Below are 13,627 nucleotides of genomic sequence, written 5' to 3'. Positions count from 1 at the left end.
TAGGTATTCGATCGGGATAGAGTATTGGCCGGGTAATGTTGGAATAATTATTTAGCATATTGTCAAACCATTTGCGTGACATTATTTATTTATTTATTTATTATGACGTGGGAATCCATAGCCGTTATCATTCAGTGCACATTAGGTAGATCCCGGACTAAAGTAGTGTTTGTGAGCGCTTTTAGAAAGCACTTTTCAGCTTTTCGTTAACAAAATTTTACAAAATTTCAAATTTTTGTTAACGGAAAAGCTGAGAAGTGCTTATAAGAAGCTCTCCCAAACACTACCTAAGGCAAGTGACATTATTTATTTTGGTCAATTAAAAGTGGGATTTAGGGATCGAGACATTTATATAAACTAGTAAAAAACACGTGCTACGTACGTGAGAGCACTTTGTTTGTGTCATGTTAGTTATTTGATTGAATAAAAAATGACGTTATGTCAATTTTTTGGAAATGGAATAATAGTTACACAAATATGGCTAACAATATCCATAAATTAATTATTTTATAAAAAAATATTCATGACTTACAATTCTTGATCTTTTTATTGTTTATTTGTCTCTTTCTCTCGATGATGTTGTTGGCATACCAATTTTTTTATTATCTTAAAGTTTGATGCCTATGATGTGTTGGTTATCAATGATCTCTGAGTTTTTCTTATTTTGGCATCAATATATTGAATCTTCTATTACTGTAATTGACTTCAAATAATTAATGTATTTATATCAGTATTCTTTTTTATTCTATAATTTACATACAATTGATTTTAAATAGTGACATGTTCTTTATATGTTGTCAAACGTTGTATGAATTTCAAATTTTCATTAACATCACTATCTAATTCACATTATTTCAAGAAGAGTGATTAAATTCGATATACACAAATAATAAACCATACCATAATGTATTTTCTTTGCTTCGTTAAATATTGTGTTTGACAAACTATACTTATAAATATTGGGTACAATTAAAGATAAAACAAATTACAGTTGAAATTTTTTGTAGATATGAATATAATCACGGATATATTTTATAGATTTATGAAAAAAAAAATTGTAGATATAAATATAATCACGTGATATATTTTATAGATTTATGAAATTTTATATTTATAAATATTTATTCACGTTGGAGAAAACAATTAGTGACTTCTCAATAATCAATATTAATTCATGTCATATTACCTTCCGCACATTGAAAAATCATCATTCGAATAATATATATAATTTTTGGTTTTATATTAACTGATTGTTAAGACATCTTAACTTCTCTTATTCCTCCTTTTCTTCTTATATACTCTAAAAAAAAGAGTTTTGAAATATAACTTGTATCTGGTGTGAACATAGAGAGTTAATAAATAAATTTGTACTCTGAAAGCATGTACGAGCAAGATTATGATGTTCGATATTTGAAAATCAAAATCACAAACAGATCTTCGAGACTAAAATTAATTAATTAATTGCATATAACACTTCTAAGAAATTCAAAAATTGCTAAAAAAATAATAATATTCTATTAATTTCCAGTGTTTTCAAGTCTTGTGCACATATATCCTTATGTTTTCAAATTTTGACAGCACACCCTTTGTCCGTAATGTGTGCTCAAAATTAGAGGTACCAAAATGAGCTAGCGACGTGGGTCAGTCCACAATCCGTCGCAACTCACCATTATATCTTTTGATTTAAAAAATAATTTATTGTCATTAATTGAATCTACAATAATGTATTAAAACTAAATTATTAATTTTGTTTGCATTTATTTTCTCAAAGAGAAGAAATAAAGGGAAAAATTATCTCGACCATATTGTTCTTTTTTTTTTGACGCCGTTGAAAATTATAAGCTAAAGCAGAACAACTATGGTCTTTTTCTTTGACGCCATTGAAAATTATAAGCTAAAGCAGAACAACACCGACGCTGTTTAGATGTCAAATCCAAAAAAAAAATTAATTAAATTGATCATTTCTTGTGACAATGGGGATTTCATCTATCAAATTTTACCCGTTCTTCTTTGTTTTTTTTGTTATGTTCAAGGGCCCAATCCACAATTTATTATCTAATATTAATTTAACCATTTTATGTCCATTTTTTTTAATTTCGGATAACTTCATATGTGAGTCTCTTTTGTTGTCCTAACTCCTAAATCCTAATAATTTTCTTTCTTTTTCGGGTGAAAGTTGATATGTTCTCATCATCCCTAATTACCTCAATTAATTGGCTTTAGTGTTCTTGTTTTTCTTGGTTAACTCATAAAATCTTATTTTTTTTGGTCATTTTGCCTCTTGTATTTTTGTTCGCGTTCAATTGTGTTTGTTTTCGTGTTCTTTTGTTCTTTGGAATCATATGCCAATGTATTTGAAATTATCGAACTTCGAATCGAGCTCGAACTCGAATATACTCTTATCGAGCCGAATTCGAGCCTTAAAATTTTACCATTATTCGGCTCGTTTCGATTCGTTTGCACCCCTAGTTTGGATAGAAGGATTTGAAATCATATATTTAAATATATTTTTATTGTTTAGATAACTTACATACAAGAATTTTAATTCATCTCCATATTTATTTAATTATACTATAATTGATCTAGTCACAATGAATTTAAATTTCTTAAAATATTAGAACCATATGAAATCCATCATGGTATGTATAAATAGAGTGTAAATAAATATAATATTGATTTGTTTTTATATTGTTGAAGTAATTGAATAATGAAGATAAATTCAAAATTCATGAATTTCAAATAAGTCAATCTAAATGCAAACTAATAATCAAATTAATTTATAAGAATAGAACATATACTATTAATAAATAATTATAATGTAAAATAATTTATGTAAAAATATTATGATAAAATAATGAAAATAATGCTTATAGTCGAAATTAATTAATTTCTCTTTAACTTGGGAATGTATTAATTTTGATTCATTAATTTGGCTACCAATAACTAAACATGTTCTCATTGACTACACGACACATACATGATAATATTTTAGACGTTGAAATCATATTGGGAACACAAATAGATCAACGTTACGTAAAATATTTAAATTTTAACATTATTTAAATTATAAAAAATTGTTAATTATTTATTTATAATAAAGTATCACATATAATTAACCAACTAAAAAGTCACTCATTCCTAAATGATGCAAACTATAAATGAAACACAAACAACGAAATTGACTGCTACGTAAATTGTGCAAATTAATTAATTTAATTAAATTTAATATATGAAACACAAAAAATTAAAAAACATTGACCAATCTTAAAAATCAATAATCCAAATTTACCTTTATTTTTGCTCCAATTTTTCCATACATTATCCATGCCAAAAGCACACACCAAGAACCAATAAAATGCTCAATCGGAAATTCATAGTAAATTTTTTTAACCCATTTATTGGCTCTTTTAATTGAATAATAATAATAATAATAGAATATCTTGAAACATGAGAATCATGGGAAGGTTCGATCAAATTAGGAAAAAATTATTATTTTAATCTTTTTTACAAAAAATATATAGAAGGAGTTTACCGAGACTAATTAAGTAGATCAAGATTCAAAACAAATACCCACAATGCTCTAAAAGCCATTTCAAGGCAAACACGAGCTGAAGGGTAGTACATGAATCTGATCTACTTAATATTAACCTCGAACCTTATAAAATTTTTTAACCTCCCTTTAGATTCCCATAATATCTTAAACCATTACAATACCATGGTCATTTCGTAGAATAATTATGATCTAGCAAAGAGAATTTAGCCTGTCATTAGGCTAAATTAAATAAGAAAATAGAAATAGACAAAATAAAAAGAGAAATACTTACAAAGATTGTAAACAGAAACTTCAAACTTTTATTTCCTGAAAGGCTTTTATTACAAGAGAGAAAGAGAGAGAAAGGGAGAAGAAAGAGAGGCGAGCAAACTCAAGCGTGCCCCCAAACTTACAAAATACACCTATAAATAGGAAGAGCCGGACATCAACCCCGGATTCCAAGCTGAACTTATAAAACTATAATAAAAAGATGCATTATTACATCTTGAAAAAGTAGAATAACTTCTGCCAAACTTTATAAAAGTTGAAAGTGATATATTATCTTAAAGGATTCCTTTTTCATCCAATCTTGGACTTTAGCGATGCTTTTAATTTTTCAAAAGTTTCATCAATTTGATTTTCTTCAAGATCATCATCTTCGGGATCCTGTCCATCTTGCATATGCATTAATTTGATAAACTGATTGTGGCTGTCAGTTGAAGTCATGGACTGATCAGATTTTGTATCAGTATTACCAATATTTTTAAACAAATCTTTTTTCATTTCTTCAACATATAAGTCGATCATTTGTTCTTTTGAGTAGATTTTTTGATATTTCTGAGTGATAATTTTGAAGGGACTTATCACATCAGATTGTTTTCCCTTCTCCTGTTGTGCAAAATCATTCTTGTATTGAGAGATATTTTCTTCCATTTTTTGTAATATCTCTATGCCATGTGGTTTTCCAGTTTCAGGATCATTTTTGAGCAATTTTTCCCAAAACTTTGATAAACTCTTCCTCCATAAGCAAGGAATTCCATGATCATTATAACCAAATTCTGGTTGCCATTTCCAGATCCATGGGATACCGAATTCAATAAAAAAATTGCAGGATAAATTATTGTTGACCCAATTTGTAGTCATGTTCTGTATAACTCTTGGAGAGAATCTGATCCAATCTTCAAAGTAATTTTTGAATTCTTCAGGTAAAATTTTTGATGAAGGCCCAAAGAATTGCCACCAGTGTATGAACCAGTTGGGAATATTATCATGTGAATTATTTTCACATATTTTCAAGAACCAAGAATGTTTTCTTTTTGAATTTTCATAGAATAGAGTTGTATAAAAACTCTGTATATAATCCCAGTAGTTATATTTAAAAGTAATTTGTTTTTGAGTAGAATAGAATTCTTTTTCTGCTAGTGGAGAAATTCCCCATTCTTCAATAGAAATAATTTTCTTAATAATAAATTTGGAAAAGTTATAACTTTCCGTTTGCTGAGTATTACTCTGAAAATGGGTAATTTCCACCGTTTTTGTAGAGATTAAGAGGGTTTCATAATATCCTCTTGGCTTATAAGCACCATGAACATATGATGTATGTGATAGATATCTATCCATGATAATCCAAGGAGTATTTTTCCATTGCTCATCTTTTTCTTCTACAAGAAGAATGATTTCTCTATTTTTATTCTCAGTATATAATACTGAATCATTTTCATTTTCTTTTGCAATATTTGCATAAGATTCTTCAGAATCAGGAATTACCTTATTCTTACCTTTTTGTTTTAAGAATTCTTGAAACTCATCATATAAAGGATCATTTTTTTGGATAGTATTACTATCAGAAGAACTAGAAATATGTTGCGTTGATTTCCAAATTGAGCTATCAGCCTTGGAGCATTGCCAATATAATTTGGGGGTTTTCCTCTTCCTCCTCTTCCTCTATAAGAGGAAAATTCACCACGACCCCTATTCATTCCTGCCATCATTAGATGAATATTCACGGGTTAAGAAATCAGGAAGATAATTTTCTTCTCCTTTTTTATAAATAATTTCAAAATCAAAAGGAGCTAAATTAGCTTGCCATCTAGCAAACATTTGTTTAGAAACATCATGTTTAAAATCTTTATTAAACATATATTTTGCAAACTTGCAATCTGTTTTAATAATGAATTTTTGATTGTAAAGATCATCCTGAAATTTCAGAATACATTTAACAATAGAAAGAATTTCTTTTGCAACTGTAGAGTAATTTTTCTGAGCAGAATTCCACTTTCCTGAATGAAATCTAACAAGATATTCTTCTTTACTTTGGGGTTTTAATTGTTTTAAAATACCTCCAAAGCCTATATCAGAAGCATCTGTTTCAACAATTTTCTCCCAACTCGGATTAGAAATCATTAAGCAAGGAATATGTTTAATTTTTTCTTTAATTTTCTTGACAGAATTGGTATGCTGATCAGTCCAAGGGGAAGGATTTTTCTTAAGTCAATCATATAAGATAGCAGTATCATTGGCTAAATTCTTAATATAGGCAGATATATAATTTAAACTACCTAAAAATCTTTGTAATTGAGTCTTATCAGTAATAATATCTGGAAATTTATTACCAAATTCTATACTTCTTTGAATAGGAATAATATTACCTTTATCAATATTATGACCTAAAAATTTAATATTGGTTTGAAATAAAACCATTTTGGGTTTAGAAATAACTAATCCATTTTGAATAATAAGAGTTTTAAATATGTTTAAATGTTTAAAATGAGTCTCAATATTTTTTGAGAATATAAGAATATCATCTATGTAAACAATAATAAAGTCACTATAAGGGGTAAAGATATCATTCATAATCTGCTGAAATTCTGAAGGAGCATTCTTCAGACCAAAAGACATAACATTCCATTCATAATGTCCTATCGGAACATTAAAAGCAGTTTTATATCTATCATCCTTATTAATTTGGATCTGCCAAAATCCTGACTTTAAATCAATTTAGAAAATATTAAGGCATGTAAAAGTCTATCAAGAAGATCTTTTTTATTAGGAATAGGATGTCTAATCCATTTTAAAACTTTATTTAAAGGTTTATAATTTATTACTAGACGAGGAACACCTCTTTCAATCTCAAAATGTTTATTGACATAAAAAGCAGTACAAGACCAAGGAGATTGAGAAGGAGTTATTAACTTTTTATCTAAAAGAGATTGAATTTCTTTCTTACATAATTCTAAATATTCAAAATTCATCTGACAAGGTCTTGCCTTGGTAGGAATATTCTTTTCATCAAAACTTTCTTCATAAGGAAGAGAAACAATATGTTTCTTAGGATTCCAAAAAGCATTGAGAAAATCATTACAAATTTCTAAAGAGAATTGGTTATGAAGCAATTTAATTTTATCTTGTAGTTTAGGATTTTTCAAAGTATCATCAATAGTTAAAGAATTTATTTCTTCTTTTAAATAATTAATATGAAAGATTTTTCTGTCAATATGATCTTGGATAGAATTTAAAATTTTTAAATAAGCTTTAGTAATAAACTGAAAGTGAATATTCTTACCTTCATAAGTACCAATTATACCTGTAGGATTTATAGAAATAATAGGATAGATTTTATAAAGAAAAGGTAAACCAAGAATGATTTGGGTAGAAAGGTTTTTTATTAAGAAGAAACTTGTTTGAATACAAGTCTTATTTTTACAAATATAAGCTTTTGGTAATTTATAATTAACCTGTAATTTTTCACCTCCTGCATGAGAAAGAGAGTGAGAAGTTTTATGAAAATATTTTGAAGGTATTATTCCTTCTTGAATAACATTTAAATCTGCTCCACTATCAATTAAGGCAATAAAGTCTTTTTTATAATTATTATCAATTAATAAAGTTATTTTAGTATACCACTTTTGAGATTTTATTTTACTAAGAACAGATAAATATTGTTCTTGGTCTGAAACATTATTAGAACTATTTTCTAACTCAGACATTTCTAAATCAGAAATCCTTCTATTAAAACGAATATTCTCATGTTGTAAAATAACAACTTGCTGTTTAAGTTGATCAATTTCAATTTTTAAATTATCTAAAGTTACAGGAGTATTAACACTGTGTTTTTCTTTTAAAAGTTTTCTTATTTCTTTTAAAGAATAAGTTTGATCATTTTTCAAAAGATCAGTATAACTAGTAGAAGTTTTGTTATCTATATGATCAATTATAGAAGTACGAAGATTAGGATCTTTAATTAATTTTAAAAATTCAATAATTTTATCATCAGATAAAACATTAATACTTAAATCTTCAAATTGAGATTTTAACTTATAAAATTCATCATTATCATCATCATTGTTACTAATATAATTGCAACAATTAGAAAACTGACCTTGGATGCAATTATCACAATCTTCTGAAGAATTTAAAGAATCATTATCAAGATTAATAATATCATCAGTATCTTGACTAGAATCAGAAGTATGAGAATCTTCAGAATAATTTTTCATGACAATTTCATATAAAGTATTTTTAATATCATCAGAGATATCAAGAGATTTAATTTTCTCCTTAGCCCAACATTGATTAGCATAATGACCAGGTCTACCACATTTATGACAGGTAATTAAAGGCTTTTTATCCTTATCTTTTTTCCAAAATTGTCTCTTCTTCGCATCTTTTTGATTATTCCGAAATTCTTTTCGTTTTTGTTTTTTCAATATTTGTCTTTCAGACAAATGTCTCTTCCTATGAGGTTTATCTAAAGATTTATGAATCTTCTTCTTGGGTATATCAATCCCAAATTGATCACAGAAATGACCAAGCTGTTTTCTTTCAAAAATATTTTGTCTTTTTAACTGATTATTTAATTTTAAATCATTACATAAAGATAAACCTTCCTGAATACAAGTACTTATTAAGTTACCATAAGTATAAGTATCATACTGAATAGAAATATTATCTTTACGAAGAATTTTTCTGACTCTTTCAGCAAAGAGATGAGGAAGACCATCAATAAATTTGGCTTTCCATTGATTGTTATTACAATCCGGTAATTCATAAATTCTAGAAAAAAAAGTATATTTATACCATCTGAAATCAGTAAGAGTCTTACATTTCATATTACTCAAAAGAGTTCTAATATTTTCACTATTATCAGTAAAACGACCAGTAAAATGTTCAATAATAGTCATAATAAGACTATAAACAACATTTTCAGTCTGATTATTATTCTCTATTTTAATAGAATCATAAATATCATTTTTCTGTTGTTGAGATAAATAATTATCCCACCAACCTTTAAGTTGGCCTGTAAAACCAGAAATAAGCATTTTTGCTATATTCTTATCAGTATTACCAGCACTTTTACAAACAGTACTATACATAAGCATTCTATGAGCAAGATTATAAATCTGCTTATCTGTTAAACCATCAGCATTTCATTCATAAATGCTTTTCCCATTATAACTATTTGTTATAATGTACTCTTGTTCTTCATTAAGAACATCCAAAGGAGTAGGACGAGAATAGTAATAACGATTTTGAGTTGGCCTATCAGCCCATTTCATTTTTTTGAATTTTATCTGTATCATCATCATCAGTATTATTATTACTAAATGATTCATTATTATTAATAACAGAAATATTCATATTTTAAAATTTTTCTGATAAAATTTTTTCAAATTCAGAAATAGAAGATTTAAATTTAAAATCTTGTATTTCTGGAGGAGATTGAATAGAAGAAGAAGCTATGGAAACTATATTTCTATCTTTCTTTTCTTCAATGTGTACATTAGGCTTGATCTGTTGTATGGCCAATAAAATATTATCGATATTCTTTTTTAAAGAAGTCAATTCTTCTCCTAAAAGAATAAGATATAAATTAGTATAATTTTTCTTTTCAAAAAGTTGATTAATATGATTAATAGTAACAGACAACATATCATCCTCAAATATTTTTGAAAACGCATTAAAATTTAAAACTTTTTCATTCTTTTCTATTTGAAAAGAATTCTGTGGAGGATACACAGATTTCTGAATATTACCAGAATAAAGTTTATAATTTCTTTCTATAACAGAAATATAATCAACAAGAAAGGTTTTTATAAACCAGGGAACAAAATAAATCATTTTATTTTTTTCTGCACAATCTTTATAAAAAGTATTAATTATATAATCAAATTCTTTTTTGGAAAAACTCTTAAAATACCATTTTCTAAAAAATTTCCATTTATGATCACAGAATTCTATATTAATCTGAGCTCTTGCTCTAGATCCTTTACTGAAATCTATTTTGGTTGTACTATCCATTTAAACAAAATTCATTTCTGAGATAGTATCTGATTCTGTAATGTTCTGGACATTTCCATGAACAATATTATTTCTGTTTATAATAACCTCTTCAATGTTATTATTTTTAGAAAAATCAGATCTAACTTCTTCTCGAATTTGAGAAGTAGAAGCTCTAGAAGATTGAGGAATATCAATTATATAATCTAGAGGAGAAATATAAGATCTAACAGATTGAGATCTAGTAATAGGCAAATAATTTTTATTTTGAAATTGTATATTAACAGATCCTTCATTAGTCTGTATTACTTGCTGTAAATCCATATTCAAAATAGGATTTCTAGGAATAGAATTTTCAAAAGTCCACTTTGATGGAAAGTCTATTTCTTCCCATTTAATAGATCTACGGGTAGTTATTTTAGATTTATTGAAATTAGTCTCAATAAGAACAGTTTCATTCTTCTTTTTGTCAATTCTTTTACACATTGGATTTAAAGTATAAAGATGTTTATAATAAATACGATAACAAATACATATGACTTCTGTTCCAACAGAATAATTATAACCATGAGTCTTAACATTTAATGTTAAAGAATCTAAAATGTTTATATCAGTTAATGATAGAGAAAGGTTTGGATACACATCAAAATAAACTGGACCATGAGCCAGACTGGATTCAATTATTCTGATTAAAGATTGTTTCCAATTTAAATTTCTACCATCTTTTAAAGCTGCAATAAAGCTTTCAGGTAAACCTTCCAAAGTAAGAGGTCTAAAGGCAATTTGTACTAGACCTATATGAAGAAATTTATAATCTTTAGAAAATGTTAATATGTCTTTTTCATTTAATAAATGAATAACCATCTCTTCATTATTAAGAGGAATTGAAGACTCGGTAGTCTTACCAATTTGTTTAAGACCGATTTTTTCAAAGGTTCCTAATTGATAGACCATTTTAGGTTCTATTTTAGGAATAGTCCATTTATTTAATAAATCAAGATTATGAGGAATATCATATTCTTGAGTAATACTGTTTTGAACAGTATTCTTCAAACGAAAAATAGACCATTTTAGGTTCTTTATGATTTAGCATGTTTTTTTCAAAAGAATATTTTTCGTTTGAAGAATACTGTTCAAAACAGTATTACTCAAGAATATGATATTCCTCATAATCTTGATTTATTAAATAAATGGACTATTCCTAAAATAGAACCTAAAATGGTCTATCAATTAGGAACCTTTGAAAAAATCGGTCTTAAACAAATTGTTAAGACTACCGAGTCTTCAATTCCTCTTAATAATGAAGAGATGGTTATTCATTTATTAAATGAAAAAGACATATTAACATTTTCTAAAGATTATAAATTTCTTCATATAGGTCTAGTACAAATTGCCTTTAGACCTCTTACTTTGGAAGGTTTACCTGAAAGCTTTATTGCAGCTTTAAAAGATGGTAGAAATTTAAATTGGAAACAATCTTTAATCGGAATAATTGAATCCAGTCTGGCTCATGGTCCAGTTTATTTTGATGTGTATCCAAACCTTTCTCTATCATTAACTGATATAAACATTTTAGATTCTTTAACATTAAATGTTAAGACTCATGGTTATAATTATTCTGTTGGAACAGAAGTCATATGTATTTGTTATCGTATTTATTATAAACCTCTTTATACTTTAAATCCAATGTGTAAAAGAATTGACAAAAAGAAGAATGAAACTGTTCTTATTGAGACTAATTTCAATAAATCTAAAATAACTACCCGTAGATCTATTAAATGGGAAGAAATAGACTTTCCATCAAAGTGGACTTTTGAAAATTCTATTCCTAGAAATCCTATTTTGAATATGGATTTACAGCAAGTAATACAGACTAATGAAGGATCTGTTAATATACAATTTCAAAATAAAAATTATTTGCCTATTACTAGATCTCAATCTGTTAGATCTTATATTTCTCCTCTAGATTATATAATTGATATTCCTCAATCTTCTAGAGCTTCTACTTCTCAAATTCGAGAAGAAGTTAGATCTGATTTTTCTAAAAATAATAACATTGAAGAGGTTATTATAAACAGAAATAATATTGTTCATGGAAATGTCCAGAACATTACAGAATCAGATACTATCTCAGAAATGAATTTTGTTTAAATGGATAGTACAACCAAAATAGATTTCAGTAAAGGATCTAGAGCAAGAGCTCAGATTAATATAGAATTCTGTGATCATAAATGGAAATTTTTTAGAAAATGGTATTTTAAGAGTTTTTCCAAAAAAGAATTTGATTATATAATTAATACTTTTTATAAAGATTGTGCAGAAAAAAATAAAATGATTTATTTTGTTCCCTGGTTTATAAAAACCTTTCTTGTTGATTATATTTCTGTTATAGAAAGAAATTATAAACTTTCTTCTGGTAATATTCAGAAATCTGTGTATCCTCCACAGAATTCTTTTCAAATAGAAAAGAATGAAAAAGTTTTAAATTTTAATGCGTTTTCAAAAATATTTGAGGATGATATGTTGTCTGTTACTATTAATCATATTAATCAACTTTTTGAAAAGCAAAATTATACTAATTTATATCTTATTCTTTTAGGAGAAGAATTGACTTCTTTAAAAAAGAATATCGATAATATTTTATTGGCCATACAACAGATCAAGCCTAATGTACACATTGAAGAAAAGAAAGATAGAAATATAGTTTCCATAGCTTCTTCTTCTATTCAATCTCCTCCAGAAATACAAGATTTTAAATTTAAATCTTCTATTTCTGAATTTGAAAAAATTTTATCAGAAAAATTTTAAAATATGAATATTTCTGTTATTAATAATAATGAATCATTTAGTAATAATAATACTGATGATGATGATACAGATAAAATTCAAAAAAATGAAATGGGCTGATAGGCCAACTCAAAATCGTTATTACTATTCTCGTCCTACTCCTTTGGATGTTCTTAATGAAGAACAAGAGTACATTATAACAAATAGTTATAATGGGAAAAGCATTTATGAATGAAATGCTGATGGTTTAACAGATAAGAAGATTTATAATCTTGCTCATAGAATGCTTATGTATAGTACTGTTTGTAAAAGTGCTGGTAATACTGATAAGAATATAGCAAAAATGCTTATTTCTGGTTTTACAGGCCAACTTAAAGGTTGGTGGGATAATTATTTATCTCAACAACAGAAAAATGATATTTATGATTCTATTAAAATAGAGAATAATAATCAGACTGAAAATGTTGTTTATAGTCTTATTATGACTATTATTGAACATTTTACTGGTCGTTTTACTGATAATAGTGAAAATATTAGAACTCTTTTGAGTAATATGAAATGTAAGACTCTTACTGATTTCAGATGGTATAAATATACTTTTTTTTCTAGAATTTATGAATTACCGGATTGTAATAACAATCAATGGAAAGCCAAATTTATTGATGGTCTTCCTCATCTCTTTGCTGAAAGAGTCAGAAAAATTCTTCGTAAAGATAATATTTCTATTCAGTATGATACTTATACTTATGGTAACTTAATAAGTACTTGTATTCAGGAAGGTTTATCTTTATGTAATGATTTAAAATTAAATAATCAGTTAAAAAGACAAAATATTTTTGAAAGAAAACAGCTTGGTCATTTCTGTGATCAATTTGGGATTGATATACCCAAGAAGAAGATTCATAAATCTTTAGATAAACCTCATAGGAAGAGACATTTGTCTGAAAGACAAATATTGAAAAAACAAAAACGAAAAGAATTTCGGAATAATCAAAAAGATGCGAAGAAGAGACAATTTTGGAAAAAAGATAA

The sequence above is a fragment of the Henckelia pumila genome, chromosome 4 (assembly GCF_033568475.1).
Source record: "Henckelia pumila isolate YLH828 chromosome 4, ASM3356847v2, whole genome shotgun sequence".
NCBI classification, from domain to species: Eukaryota; Viridiplantae; Streptophyta; class Magnoliopsida; order Lamiales; family Gesneriaceae; genus Henckelia; species Henckelia pumila.
The sequence above is the reverse complement of the archived record's forward strand: the minus strand, read 5'-3'. Positions refer to the sequence as shown.